This window comes from Helianthus annuus, chromosome 8, assembly GCF_002127325.2.
Source record: "Helianthus annuus cultivar XRQ/B chromosome 8, HanXRQr2.0-SUNRISE, whole genome shotgun sequence".
NCBI lineage: Eukaryota > Viridiplantae > Streptophyta > Magnoliopsida > Asterales > Asteraceae > Helianthus > Helianthus annuus.
The window spans coordinates 150,487,728-150,503,184 of NC_035440.2; positions in this window are offsets into that span (position 1 = coordinate 150,487,728).

The following is a 15,457-nucleotide window of genomic DNA, read 5'->3' on the forward strand; positions in this document are numbered from 1 at the left end:
AAACAAAGCACCGTTAGTCTCGTCAAGGGGAGGACGGGGGTTCTCTCCTTGACCCGACTCCGGCGTGAGAATAAGTATGTGTTTATGGAGAAGAAGAAGTATTGACGAAGTGTGTGTAACTTGAATTTCATACCTGAATTATCTTCATATTTATAGCCGGGAGTTTAGTCGGGAAAACCTGTTGGTGAAAAGTTAACGGAAGATGCTAACTCCGTAAGCGGTTATTTTTCTTCCGTTATCCATTTGATCGGATCGTGACAGCACACGGATTGCAATCTTAATCAAAAGCTGGGGAGATGCCACGTGGAAAGTGGGCAAATAGAGGTTTTTCCTCAATTCCATGCCATTATCATAATCTCGGGATGGCCTGGGGTAATGACATGTGTCCAGACGGTTATAACCGTCTGGTGATGCATGGTTGAGTCTTCTAGAAGCTCAAGGCCATAATCTAGTGTGACTTTTTACCGTGTGGTGTTTAGTTTGAGTAAATAATATCCAAGTCTGGGTATTATTAAGCGGAAATGTCTAACTTAAGATTCTCATCCTTTGTTTGTTATGAAGGCGCAAGGATTCATGATTTTCCTTGTTTTGTGCAAGTTGTTGCTTGTTATTTTTCTCTTAAGCTTTCTCTGTAGGACCATTTGCGCGGCCACGCAAGGTCAAAAGAGGGCGGAGAGATGAGGTTGTGGTATGGTCCCAAGTAGTTGATATGAGGTTTTTGGGACCTTACCCCTTCAGACATATAAATTGAAAGCCTATTACTGTAATACTTCTAGGAGGAGTTTCGTAACCAATAACCTCGAATTCGTTTTAGATCCATTGAAAAAACAATCATCTCTTAACGAAATATATTCGGCTTCAATAATGTCATGCCATCCAACAACACCGTACCTATAAGAAACAAAATATATGAACAAAAATTTATTAGTAACATTTATAAAAATACATTTAAACAAAAGCATTCTAGATGGGGATACAATAAAAAAAAGCATCCAAGGTTTAGCTGCATCTCACAAGCTCTTAATTTCATTTACAAACAAAATAATACACATAACAAATTAATCAATGAGTTAACAATAATAAATTACAATCATCATAAACATAAACAGAACAAACAATTTTATCAAATCACTTACTTCTTTTCATCAACAAATAACCCTTAAACAACTAAAACATCTTTTCCTTAACCTCATTACATTAAAAAACAAATTTTGTAAACCATATATGACGCATTAAAAATACATATTATCGGGTGGGAACATAATCCAAACCTTAAAACAATAAAAAAAAATCATATATAAGGTGTGTGTGTGTAAAAGCACCCGCGCTTCGCGACGGAGTAAATTTTTAATGGCTACAGGGGACATTTAAATGATATTTATATACATTATGGCACAACAAAATGTTTAGAGGGGTCTTTAGTTTACATTAAATGTAGGAAGCGTAATTATTAACCACTCGCTTTAATTCATAAAGTTAATTAGAATTTCCAAACTTGTAGATTTAGGAATTGCTAGAGATATCCTACCAGGTCTTTTCGAAATTAGAAGCACGGAGTGGTTCTTTTACATATATTTCCATGGCTTGTAGAAATGAAGATGGAGCCTACAATATTTATAAGGAAATGGTAAAGACATCATAAAAAACTTACAAAACCATATCAGCATAATTAATCATACCTGCTCAATCTTAATTAACTTTTTGACCAAGGCTGACTTAAGACTTCTGGAGGCCCCAAGAAATTCTAAAACTGTGCCCCTTAAGTATTACGTTTTTTTACCTTTCGAATTGATCCAGTGTATAACTTTTGATTTTGACCCAACTCATAACTTTTTATTTCAAATTGTCATGATATTTTTTGGTTAAAAATATATAAAAATCAATAATTAATATAAGAAACTTAATAAAAAAACCTACAATATAAATTGTGAAAACAAAAGTTGAGAGAATGCTCAACATAAAGATCAATAATCAATATAAGTAACAAACAATGATTGATATAAATTTACATACCTGCGTAGCCAAAAATTGAGAGAATGCTCCCTAATTCTTTTATCTTAACTCTAAACTTACCCGCATCTCAATACCATATGTCGATATCTATCCACAATTTCATCAACCTACACATGAAAAGTTCACAAGCAAAAAAAATGTTCAAGTCAAGTCAAATCAAACAAAAGCCCTGAGACAATTTAACTTCTACGTCAAAAACTAATTTCAAATATCAAAGTATATCATTTTATCACAAACTTCAATTAGGCAATTGGGGAATATCTAATAAGTGGATTGTCTACTGTTGGTAGTGACAGACAACTGCACAACCTCGGTTCTGTCCTTGATCATGAAATAAACAACTGATGGAGTTGCTCGTGCTCCTTCAGCACTCTCAATAAGTTTTAATGAACAGTAGAAATTAAAACTCTTAAGTCCTTCAAACATTCAAAATACATATCATACCTTGCCCTCCGTGACTAGAAGACATGAATAGAAAGTGTACTTCATATGGGAGAATAAAATGATGCAATTCAGTGATAATTTGAGTGAAAGGCTAGGGTTATGTCATGAATGATCAAGCAAAATGAACAACATAATGCACAATACAAATACCCAGCACAACGTACACAATCGGGTAACGCACACCTTGGTTGATTACTGATATTATATAAATATATTATAGAACTAAATTAAACATAATACTCGAAGTAACGATTGTAAGCACGTGTACTTTTCTAGGACTATATTATAGTGATGCTACAAATTATTTTAACAATGGTTAGCATGCACCTTGTTGAATACTCGATATACACCAATTCCCAATTTACAACTCTTTATTCGTAATTCAGTTAAGCTCAAACACATAGCCCAGATCTTCTGTTAGGCTTTAGTTTCTATGCTAAAAAGGTCATCACCTTAAATAAGTATCCTAGATCCACCTCTTATCAATAAGGGACCCACAACAAATTAAATTATAAGCACAATTTATCAACAATTATTGTATTAACCCATAAAACAACAAACCTTTTCATATCACATCTCATTAACTTTCTTTCTATTTTAAAACCAAGTTAATATTTTACAAAAACTGTATCAGAAAAGCAATCTAGCATCTTCACAATAAACTGGAGGTTTAAGTAGAGTATGCTTAACCAACTGATATTTAAATGTCGTTTCTTATTCATCTTAAAGGTCCAGTAACAAAATTTGTGCTATGTATAGCAGATTACATGGTACTGGATGGTGAGGATATTAATCATTGGATTACGTTCTTGTCCCGAAAAGGAATTGAGAAATTCACTCTTTTGAATTTTTGTCCAACTCATTTTAAGTTGCATGCCCATCTTTTTTCTTGTCTAGACTAAACTACGATTTGTGCGTAAGGTTGCAGATCACTCCTAAAATCAAACAAAGCTATGATCAAACAATAGCTTTTCAAAGTTAATAGGTCATTCAAGTAACAACCACCCAATTAACTATATACCAACAGATGGAGAGGCCGTGTTTATGTGTGTGATAGAGATAGCATAAGTAATTTGACAATGACGAAACTGAAGTACGTAAAAATATGTCATCGTTGATATTTTATTTGTTTCATTCCCAGTAGTTAATAATTCTACTATGCTCAATACCATGAAAAATAAAACAAAAGAAATAAACATGCCTTTTGATGAGAATTATGTCATTTCCCTTCCTTCCACGACCTAATTTGGCCATCTTTTGTGGTCCCAAATCGTCCCTCAATTAGACCATCTTTCATCGTCCTGAATCGTTCCTTGAAAGACATGAACAAATCCCAAAAACAAATTAATGAGAACAAAGTAAGATTATTATTTAGTACACAATTTATAAACTAAAAAACAAAGTTAGATTATTAACCGATTTCTTTGAATCTAAAGAAGTGGAGTCTTCATCATTTACTCTAGCGGCCAGGGTTTGTGTACCTGGAGAAGACATTGCCGTCACGTGCCATAAGCAAGGCAGCAAAAGCTGACAACTTATACATATTTTTTTCACGAGTTAAGCAAGCTCGGGTTTAGCTAGACTCGAATACCCCTAGTTGCAAGGCTTGACTTAACACATAGTTGCAACGCTTGACTTAACACATAGTTGTAAGTAAAATGCTTCACTATTCGTCAGCTTAAAGGTGATCCCGTTCAGCCGGTTTTAATGAAAATTCTAGAGCAGACCTCTAACTACTACGGTTTCTGAAAACGACAAACCAAATTGGGTGGGTTGGTTGGGTCAGCCAGGCCATCAGAAAGGGTTCAGTGTGGCGGTTTGAACCAGCCTTTCTAAATCAAAATCCTTAGTTTGTAACTTTGTATTAATTTTTTCTTAAATGATAACGATGGTTTTCATGAACATTATCAGTATGCACAAATATATAATCCAAAAAACGGTCGGTTCATTTTACATATCCGGGGCCAAGTTTCATATGATGAACGGAACCATTATACCCGCTTTTCCAAATAGTAAACCGTTAAAACTTCAAACATGCCAAACCAGTCAACTTGCTGGTCGGTTCAGTAAGTTTCAACAGCTAATGACTATCACTACGTCAAATATCCAAAACTATTGAAAATCTGAAAAAACCATATAAAGTCTACAATTGGTAACCAAACCTCGTGTTAGCACCACAGTCACCGACCTAGGAAGAAGACCCTCAACCAAGCCAACATGCAAATGGTCCGTAACAACAAACCACCAGTCCTTCACATCACCAACACAAATTGCCAAAGGGCTAGTATGCTTACGCCCTTTATTCTCATTTATTATATTAACCACCTTTACGTTACTGCACCAACACCCAAGCAAAACAACAAACAATCATCATCCAAAACCAACAATTCACTCACACAAGCAAAACGTTGAACAGCTGGTGTGCACCCGTAAAACTAAAAAAAAAACACAACTTTATATAATAAGTACATGTCCTGGTTGGGGACTACTAAGATTTAAGAGAATGAACACCAAGCTTATAACTAAGTTGTAAAATTGATGGTGATTCATCTGATTGAGATGCTTCAATTTTCTGTTATAATAAAATAATAATTGTTAGCAATGGGAGAAGACATCATACTTTTCGTGCTCAACATTATTCGAAGTAGAAAAAATCTCAGTTAAACAAAAGGCTACAAACCAAATTACAATTACATTACAATTACAAATAAAATATAAACTTTAAATTATGAACAGTATAGCGAATTCTTTTTGCCTAAATCAACCTATTCATCAAAAAAGGGTCATGTTGTCACCCTAAGATTTTAGTGGCTGCCAAACAATAAAAAAGATGAAAAAACACTCTCACCCGGAAAGCAGTTAACTATCTCTAGAGCAGTGTCGCCAGCATTACCAAACCTGTTCACTCAGTCTGTAACATAACTAGAATTTACAATTAACAATTAAACCAAACTTAAAACTAAACGTCAAGTCCATTTTCAAATAGAAAAAATGACTCACCTGGAAGTTTAGGGACACCAGTCTGTCGCAAAATTCATCGCAGAAGTGATTGCAATTCTTTAGTCCATTTTCAAACGACTCCCGATATGTGTACATGGAATTTCTCCCAAACAAACACTTAAAAACCTCATCTGTTTGGGCTGCTTCTAATATACCTTCCAAGTTAGCTAGATCACCAACAACAACCTCTAAAGTCAGAATATATAGAAACTCAAAATATAAGCTCAATATGAAAATGTTATTTAACAATACAACGCTCAAGGTACCTGCCCAATTTTAAAATAAGATATGATTACAAAGTATTATCCAACGACACCTCGGTTTGGTCAATCAATGCATGCAGACCTTCAACATACATAATAATTGAATCAAAACCATGAGAACAACATCCAAGTGAAAAAAATAAATAAGTTTACCCTTACTCAAAAGATTAAGCCAATACTGTCTACAACCATGAGTAAAAAACATCATATATAAACATACTGTTGGCGCATATATCCATTCACACACAAGTGAGACACTTATTTTTGCAGGCGATCGTTTTTCTCTAATAATAACTTGTTCATACTAGATAGTTTCTTGTTAACTGTCTGAAGGCTAAAAGATTCTTTCCTTTGCTTCTATCGACATCTAACACAAAATTATATAACAATTATAAATATTAAAAAACAAAATTATATGCATTCAATTTCCCCTTTTATTCTAAACTAAAAAAATGTGAAATCACTTATTCTCCCTAATTAGTTATCACATATGAGATTCAAAGATCTATATTCTCTCTAAATCTAAACACAAAAAAGTAGATCATAGACAAAACACTGACCTCAGTTGTCCGACCAAAAAGCATTCCACGTTCAGACACCATCAAATGAATAGTCCTTCAAGCCCTAGAAAAAACACGTGCAGGTAGAATTCTTTCAGTACTTATCATCAAAATACTTCTTGCTAACATGAATCCGTTATGGAACAACGACAAAGATATGAGGTAGATTATATGCGAAGAAACAAAATAACATCAGAAAGAGAAATCAAAAGAATAAAATTAAAAACTACACTAAGAAAAATAGATTGAAGGATAAAAAACACATACCTTCAATAGCGGAAGAAGATCCAATTAGAGAGATTAGAAATTGCCTGGAAGTGACGGCCAGATCGAATTATCCTAGATGAACGAATCACAAAACAAATCTAAAATAGATGATGAAGAAATCAAAACAACATACCTTCGATTTTCAAAATTGTTTTGAAAAGATACATTGAATCAGAAATCGTGAATGGGATTTAGGCAAGATCGATGGAATCAGAATCGCTTTTTGAAAGTTAGGGTTTCAATTACAAACAAAGATTGATCCTCTTCAATTCTGTATCGCAATCGTGGAAACAAAAGAAGAATAAGAAAAGAGAATCCAACAATGATGCTAATAACATTTGAATCAATATTTTATAAAAAGATGAATCTACATAATCTATATAACGTAAACACAACAGATATAACCTTGGATCTTGTTGAGATAATCAAGAAGATGAATTTAGGTCACAGCGAAGAGAGATGTTAATCGCCGACAGAAGAAGGATGCACGCTCTCCTTTAGGGTTTGAAGAAAAAGGAAAGCGTGAATTGAGAGAAAGGATTTATAGGATCCATATTGTTACTCGGTTTCTTTGAAACCCATATATCCTACCCGAATGTAGTCGGATCTCGTGTCCAAAGTGATTTTATTTGTGTATTGAGAATTGAGAATGGATTCCCTCCCAAACTCACAAAACATCTCAACCATAGATTGCCACATCATAAAAAAGCTCCAAAATCACATGCCACATGGCCCAAATCCATCTCATTTATATATATATATATATATATAGATATGTTGTGTTTTATTTCCTTTAATATAAATAACACTGGGATGATAATGATTATGAAATAAAGTTGCAATTGTGTTTTAATGATTAGTTTTTTTTTATTTTTTTGGTGTGTTTTAACATTCCCAGTGCATTGAATGTTTGTCTTCATTTACAATTTCTCAGTGTTGTGTTTTTTTGTAGTATTTTTTGTTCATCAAAATGTTTGTTTAATCGAAAAAACTAGTGACGTTTGCATCATGTTTTCTGTTAGTATTTTTTTTTCATAGGTGTGCTATGTGTTGTTTATTTTTTTGATCGTCGTGTTTTAATGAGTAGTTGTTTATATTTTGGTGTGTTTTAAGCATCCCAGTGTATTGAATGTTTGTCTTCATTTACAATTACTTGGTGTTGTATTTTATTATATATTTTTTTGTTCATCAAAATGTACTTGTCACCTTTGTTTTAATGGTTAGATTTTTATTTTATTACTTTGCTTTTTTTAGATGTACCCCACATACAACCACAATGTTTAGAACATGTTTCTCTCAGTTCTGGCAAGAAAAACCCACACTCCAAATCCATCATCTTCGATAACTCCAGTAGTTAGCATGTTATTTGACACAGTGGATGCTGCGTACTTATTTTATAAAACATATGCACTTGTCGGTGGGTTTGAACCCGATATTCGGCTAACATAACCTTTTTTCTTGGCTTCACATTTGTTTTGTTTATCCATGGTGTGGTGTGTAGAAATTTCAGATTGTAGTGAGAGTGGTGTGTGAGAAAATTGAAATGTTTGGGTTTTATAAAGAAAACAAATTTTTTTAATTGTGCAACGGTCAACCCAACAGTCATAAACTTTTTAACGTTCAGATTTTTCAATCAGTGACTAGTCAACGTTTCAGCCTTTCACCGCTCACCGAAAACAAGGTGGCGGCCCCTTCCCAATCAACAAACACTAGGGATGAGCACAGGGCCGACTCTTGTGTAAGAAAAATAAGGCGGTTGCTTAGGGCCTCCACATTTGAAGGGCCCCCATTTTTATTAGGGTTGCTGTTTGGTAGCATCTGAATGGTCATTAAGAGTCTACCTCTTAATGGAACCATTAAGAATTTTACCAATGAGAAGGTAGAAGAATGTGACATGTGATGATTTACCATTCAGAGGTTACCTCTCAATTATTCAGACTTGAGGTTACCTCTTATTTATTCAGAGGTTTTAAACCATTAAGAGGTAGCATCTGAATGGTTATTAAGAGGCTACCAAACAACCCCTTAGCTTAAGTTGTTACTTGTACATACCGTCTCTCCCATTTTGATGTTACTTCTTCTTGCTGTTTTGTTTTTCTAGAACAACTCTGGGTTTCCTTTTGAGTGTCATGTTCTTTCTTTACTTGATTTTATGCACTTTAACCAATCCACTTCTTTGCTATATTTTGATTTCCTCTTGTTATTCTTGACTAATCAGTTTTCGTATTAATTTATTCTTTAGGATTTGTGCCCAAGTTATCAAATCTGATATGATTTTTTTTCTATTTGTCACAACCCCCGATCCCTCTCTCCCGGGAACGGGCGGCCGTGAGCCAGTTGCGGTGGTATCACGTTATTAATTTATTTGGCAGCGGAAATTTCATCAGGACCGTAGTTAGGAAATGTTTAAATCAGAGTAAACCACCTTATTTTATAATATCAAACACATGGGTGAAACCCAAGTTTTTATTACACACTGAATTACAGGGATAAATCCCACTTTATTGAAATAAACGCTTTCTTTTATTTAGGTAACTTTTATAGCCACTTTTCCAAGCCTTCAGTGCTGTCCAGCTGGCTTCTAGTTTGGCTTTCACATTTTGTTACCTGAAACGCGTTTTAAAAAGGTTTTGTCAGTGGAAAATACTGGTGAATGAATCTCAGTTTAATCAAGAATTATTAATTTAACTTTAAACAGTATTGAGGGCGATTACAATGTTTCCATCTACCCAATTACTCATTCAGTAGTGTCACGTCTGACTGAGGGTCATATTACCCATTGGCTAACTCTTCGTCCAATGGTAACGTTACTCACATTTTGTATACAAAACCCCAACATACCGGCAGTAATTGTAGAATTACAAAGACTCAATCACTGCTAAATTGCATTGTAAAATAGTTAAGGTTTTGTAAAAACTGTTTACAAAAAGGAGATTACTCACATTGCTATTTTAGGGTTTTCCTTTATGATTTCCTGGTGAATATCTATAATTTACACAAATGCACGTGTGTTAGTATAATAACCCATTTTAACATTAGTAATACCCTCCCCGAGACGGCATTCCAACGACTACGTCGGGCAGAACCACGACAGCCGTTACGGAACCCTAGATCAATCGGGCAGCGTATCTAATACGTCTCCAGGGGTTATATGTCACACCCCAACCGATGGCGGAATCATCGGGGCGCGGCACTGAGCGAAACAGATTGTTCAGAAGTTTCCACAACAACTATCATACAATTCAGTTATATAACACGTCCCATACCGTGTCCCAAATAATAACAAGTTATCATAGAAATCAACTAAACAATATGGGAACTGTTCCGACAACTCAAATTCTTAATTATTACAGACCGAATGTAAATATTGTTTTAAGACTTCTAGACGACTAACTATAGATCTTACTGACTACAGGTGCCAGTACAAGATCTACAGATAATTATGACCCTGGAGCAGGTATATGGACACTGTCCTAAGGTCACTGGCTCCTAGAAGCTTATTATTGCCTCGCTTCCCTAGCACGCTAGTAGCTTAAACACCTGTCACATACGTTAAAATAAAAGTCAATACATATAATGTAAAGGTGAGTACACAAGTTTGATATATCATATAAAGTTCGAATAGTTTACGCATAACCAAGCACGTACACAAGGGCAAACGATGCATGTAAATTATCAACATGGGACCATCGATACCAATGACTTCGAGTTGACTGTCCGAGACAGTTCGCGATACATGATTACCACCGTAATCCATGCAAGTAATTGTCCTTAGCAACCCCCGTGTGAACGGGTGCTGAGTCCAAACTATAGTACTATGTTGCTAAAGCAGGTAGATAGCACTCCACGTGTAAACATAATAAACAGCAATCATTTAGACAAGTAATACATGCAAATAGGTTAGCGTTCAAATAGTTTGTGTTGTTTGTGGATTTGATAGATTACGTATGTAACACCCAAAAGTGCTGAAAGCAAAAAGGGATCGAGTATACTCACAGTGGTTGATCGTGGATTGAAGGGAGCACTGAGAATAGGTTAGCCTGAATAGTTCGATAACACAACGATGAGTAACGCGGAAAAAGTAAACAATGTACTTGGATCGAGTAGGCCATTCGATCGGACATCAGTTCGATCGAGTGGGCTGTTTAACAAATTTTATGGCCCGCCTCAGTTTAACAAATTTCGTTTTTTATTTATTTTATATAGTATAATTTATTTTCGGGCTCGGTTTTCACATACGGGGTGCATATAAAGACAAGTTGATATATTTAAAGATGTATTAGGGTGTCGGAATTTTTATGAGAATGTCGGTTTTACCGAGGTTGTTATATCCTCCCCACCTTGTTTTAGAGCTCGTCCTCGAGATCTACTGGAACAAGTGTGGATATTTCTTTTTCATTTCCGATTCAAGTTCCCATGTGTACTCGGGTCCTCTTTTGGAATTCCATTTCACTTTGACCAGAACTAGTCTTTTATGTTTGAGATTCTTAATTTTCCTATCTTCAATTTGTAGAGGCTTCTCCACAAACTTGAGTTGCTCATTTATCTCTATATCTTTGAGAGGTACTACGAGCGATTCGTCAGCTAAACACTTTTTAAGATTGGATACATGAAACACATCATGTATTCCTGCCATTTCCTCTGGCAGTCGTAGCTGATAAGCTACAGGTCCTATTCTTCGGATAATTTCAAAAGGTCCAATATACCTGGGACTTAGCTTTCCTCTTTTGATGAATCTTACCACTCCTTTCCAGGGTGAAACTTTCAATAATACTTTATCTCTTTCTTGAAATTCTAAGGGTTTACGTCTGTTATCGGCATAACTCTTTTGTCGATCACGTGCTGCTTTCAGTCGTTCCTTGACTTGAATAATTTTATTGGTTGTTTCTTGTACTATCTCGGGTCCAGATAGTTGCTTTTCTCCAATTTCTGCCCAACAGACTGGGGTTCTGCACTTTCGTCCATAAAGTGCTTCGAATGGTGCAGCATTGATACTTGTGTGATAACTGTTATTATAAGAAAATTCTATCAAAGGTAAGTGTTCGTCCCAATTACCTCCGAAATCAATTACACAAGCTCTAAGCATGTCCTCCATCGTCTGAATTGTTCTTTCGCTTTGTCCGTCCGTTTGAGGATGATAAGCGGTGCTTAGGTTTAGCTTAGTTCCCATTGCTCTTTGAAAACTTGACCAAAAATGAGAAGTAAAACGGCTATCTCTATCAGAAACAATTGATAAAGGTATGCCATGTAAAGAAACGATTTCATTTACATACAATTTGGCTAATTGTTCCATACTAAAGGTTTCCTTTATTGGTAAGAAATGAGCTGACTTGGTTAATCTATCTACAATCACCCAGATTGTATCATTTCCTTTCCTTGTTTTAGGCAATTTGGTAACAAAATCCATTGTTATCAATTCCCACTTCCAAACTGGTATTTCTAATTGTTGTAATAAACCTGAGGGTTTCTGGTGTTCAGCTTTAACTTGTGAGCAAGTTAAACATTTAGAAACATAAGCTGCTATATCCTTTTTCATTCCTATCCACCAGAAATTTTTTCTTAAATCCTGGTACATTTTATCACTTCCTGGATGCATCGTATATTTAGATTTATGAGCTTCTTCTAATATACGGTAACGTAAATTTCCTAATTTAGGTATCCACATTCTCTTTTTATGGAACCTCCAAATTCCATCCGTTCCTTGTTCTAATTCCTTAATCATTCCCTTTAATTTTTCAGTATCTTCCTTGATTACTGATTCTTGTGCTTTTCTAATCTGTTCGTTTAAATCTACTTGTAGATTTAATTTAAGAGAACGTATTCTTTTTGGCTTTTCATAATATTTTCGACTTAAAGCGTCAGCCACCACATTGGCTTTTCCTGCATGATACTGAATATCGCAGTCATAATCACTAAGCAATTCCATCCAACGTCTTTGTCTCATATTCAGCTCTTTTTGCCCGAAAACATATCTTAAACTTTTATGATCAGTGAATATGGTAAACTTACTACCATAAAGATAATGTCTCCAAATATTAAGGGCAAAAATTATGGCTCCTAATTCCAAATCATGGGTCGAATAATTTCCTTCATGACTCTTAAGTTGTCGAGATGCATAAGCTATAACCTTTTGACGTTGCATCAATACGCATCCATAACCTAACTTAGAAGCGTCACAAAAGATTACAAAGTCTTCAGTTCCTTCTGGTAATGCTAGTATGGGTGTATGGGTTAATCTTTGCTTAAGGATTCTAAAGGCTTCTTCTTGTTTTGGTCCCCATTCAAACTTAACAGATTTACAGGTTAACTTAGTTAAAGGAATGGCTATTCTAGAAAAATCTCGAATAAATCTTCTATAATAACCGGCCAATCCTAAGAAACTACTAACCTCAGTTGGTGACTCAGGGGTTTTCCATTTAGTAATTGCTTCGATCTTTGTTGGATCTACATGAATTCCTTCATGATTCACCAAATGTCCGAGAAATTGCACTTGTTCTAACCAAAACTCGCATTTTGAAAACTTAGCATAAAGCTTTTCTTTTCTTAATAAACTTAAAAGTAAGTGCAAGTGCTTTGCATGCTCTTCTTTGCTTTTAGAATAAATGAGAATATCATCTATGAAGACAATTATGAATTTATCCAAATATGGCTTACATATTCGGTTCATCATGTCCATAAATGCGGCTGGGGCATTGGTTAAACCAAATGGCATGACAGTAAATTCATAATGACCATACCTCGTTCTGAATGCGGTTTTAGGAATATCCTCTTCCTGTACCTTTAATTGATGATATCCTGATCTTAAATCGATTTTAGAGAAAAATCGAGCTCCTTGAAGTTGATCAAACAAATCATCGATCCTCGGTAATGGGTACCGATTCTTAATCGTGACTTTGTTCAATTCATGGTAGTCAATGTACATACGCATCGATCCGTCCTTTTTCTTAACAAATAATATTGGTGCTCCCCATGGCGATGAACTTGGTTGTATAAATCCTTTTTCCAATAATTCGTCTAATTGTTTCTTCAGTTCTTGCATTTCAGCGGGTGCTAAACGGTAAGGTGCTTTAGCAATTGGTGCTGTTCCTGGTAATAGGTGAATTCTGAATTCGACTTCCCTGTCTGGCGGTAGTCCTGGCAATTCTTCTGGAAAGACATCTGAAAATTGGGATACTACTGGGATATCTTTTAATTCTTTTCCTTTAGTGTTAGTGATTATTGAAATCAAATACACTATAGATCCTTTTCTTATACAACTTGCAGTTTTCATCACAGAGATGAATTTAGTGGATCTAAAAGGTTTATCTCCTTTAATTGAGATCTTTTCACCTCTTGGTGATTTTAATTGAATTGTCTTTTGATCACATAAAATACTGGCTTTATTGGCTATTAACCAATCCATTCCTAACACAACATCAAATCCAGCCAGATTCATTGGGTAAAGGTTTGCAATAAATTTTTGATTAAAAATTTCTATTCTTGCTCCCTGCAAGATTTCAGAAATCCTAACAGTTTCTCCATTTGCGGTTTCCACTAGACATTCTTGTGGTAGTTTAGTTAATGATTGATTTAGGAGTTTGCAAAATGAAGTATTAATAAAACTTTGGTTTGCACCAGAGTCAAATAATACTTTAGCAAAAATATCATTAACTAAAAACGTACCAGCAATGACGTCTGGGATCATCTTGGCTTCATCTGCAGTCAAAACAAATGCTCTAGCATTTCTAGTGTTCTGGTTGTTTGCAGCTGGGGTCAATTTTGGGCAGTTTGTCTTGATATGACCTGGTTCCCCACAGTTGAAGCATACCCTGCTATTGGCTTTCTTCCTGCAATCTTCTTCCTTGTGACCTGAGATTTTGCAGAAATTGCAGTATATGGAGCATTTTCCAGAATGCTTCCTTTTGCAATACTTGCAATAAGGTGCAGATGTAGAACCTACATTCCCACGGTTGAAATTCTTAGAACGGAGTTCTTGGGTAAGCCTTTGGGATAAGTTTTTCCTCTGATCTTCTTCCCTAGTACGGATTAACTCATCTGTCAAGGTATTGGCTAGTTCTACAGCTTCTTCTATGGTTTGAGGTCTAGCTGCCTTGACTACATGCCTAATCTCCCCAATTAATCCCCAGATATAACGGGAGATTAACACTGGTTCTGGTGATGCAAGGGTGGGTACCATCCTAGCATATTCAAAGAATGTGGTAGTGTAACCTTTACTGTCTACCCCGGTCATTCTAAGATTTAGGAACTTATTTGCTATCTGTTCTTTTTCATTGGGAGGGCAGAATTTCCTTTTTACCATGTTCTTGAATTCTTCCCATTCCATATTATAAATCCTATCACTTCCTCTGGATTGGAGGATAGTGTTCCACCATTCTAAGGCTGCATTTTTAAACAGATTTGAAGCAAACATTATTTTATCTTCTTCAGCACACTTGCTTATTTTCAGAACTGCCTCAGTTTTCTCTATCCAGCGTAAAGCTGCAATGGGTCCTTCATTGCCCGAGAATTCTATTGGTTTGCAGGACCAGAATTCCTTGTAAGAACAACCATGTGGCATGGTTCTTCTTCTTTTGGGAACGGGCGCTTGAAGTATGGGTCCATTGTTTACGCTGTTTTCTGGTTCAGTTGGTCGCTTACTGCTATGCTTACTTTTATTATTCGCTTCCTGAACTGTTTGAATAATAAATGGCATCGCATCTATAATTCCCTGTGCCACAATATGCTGAACGGCACTATTATCCATTTGGTTTCCGTTGTTATTATTGTCCGAATTCTCATTAACCACGTTAATGTTACTCTGGTTATCGTTATTCAGATTTTCTTGATTTCCCGCGTCGGCCATCTGAATTTTAGACATTTACCAAATATTAATATCACAAATAATATTTATATATAGCCAATCACATGACA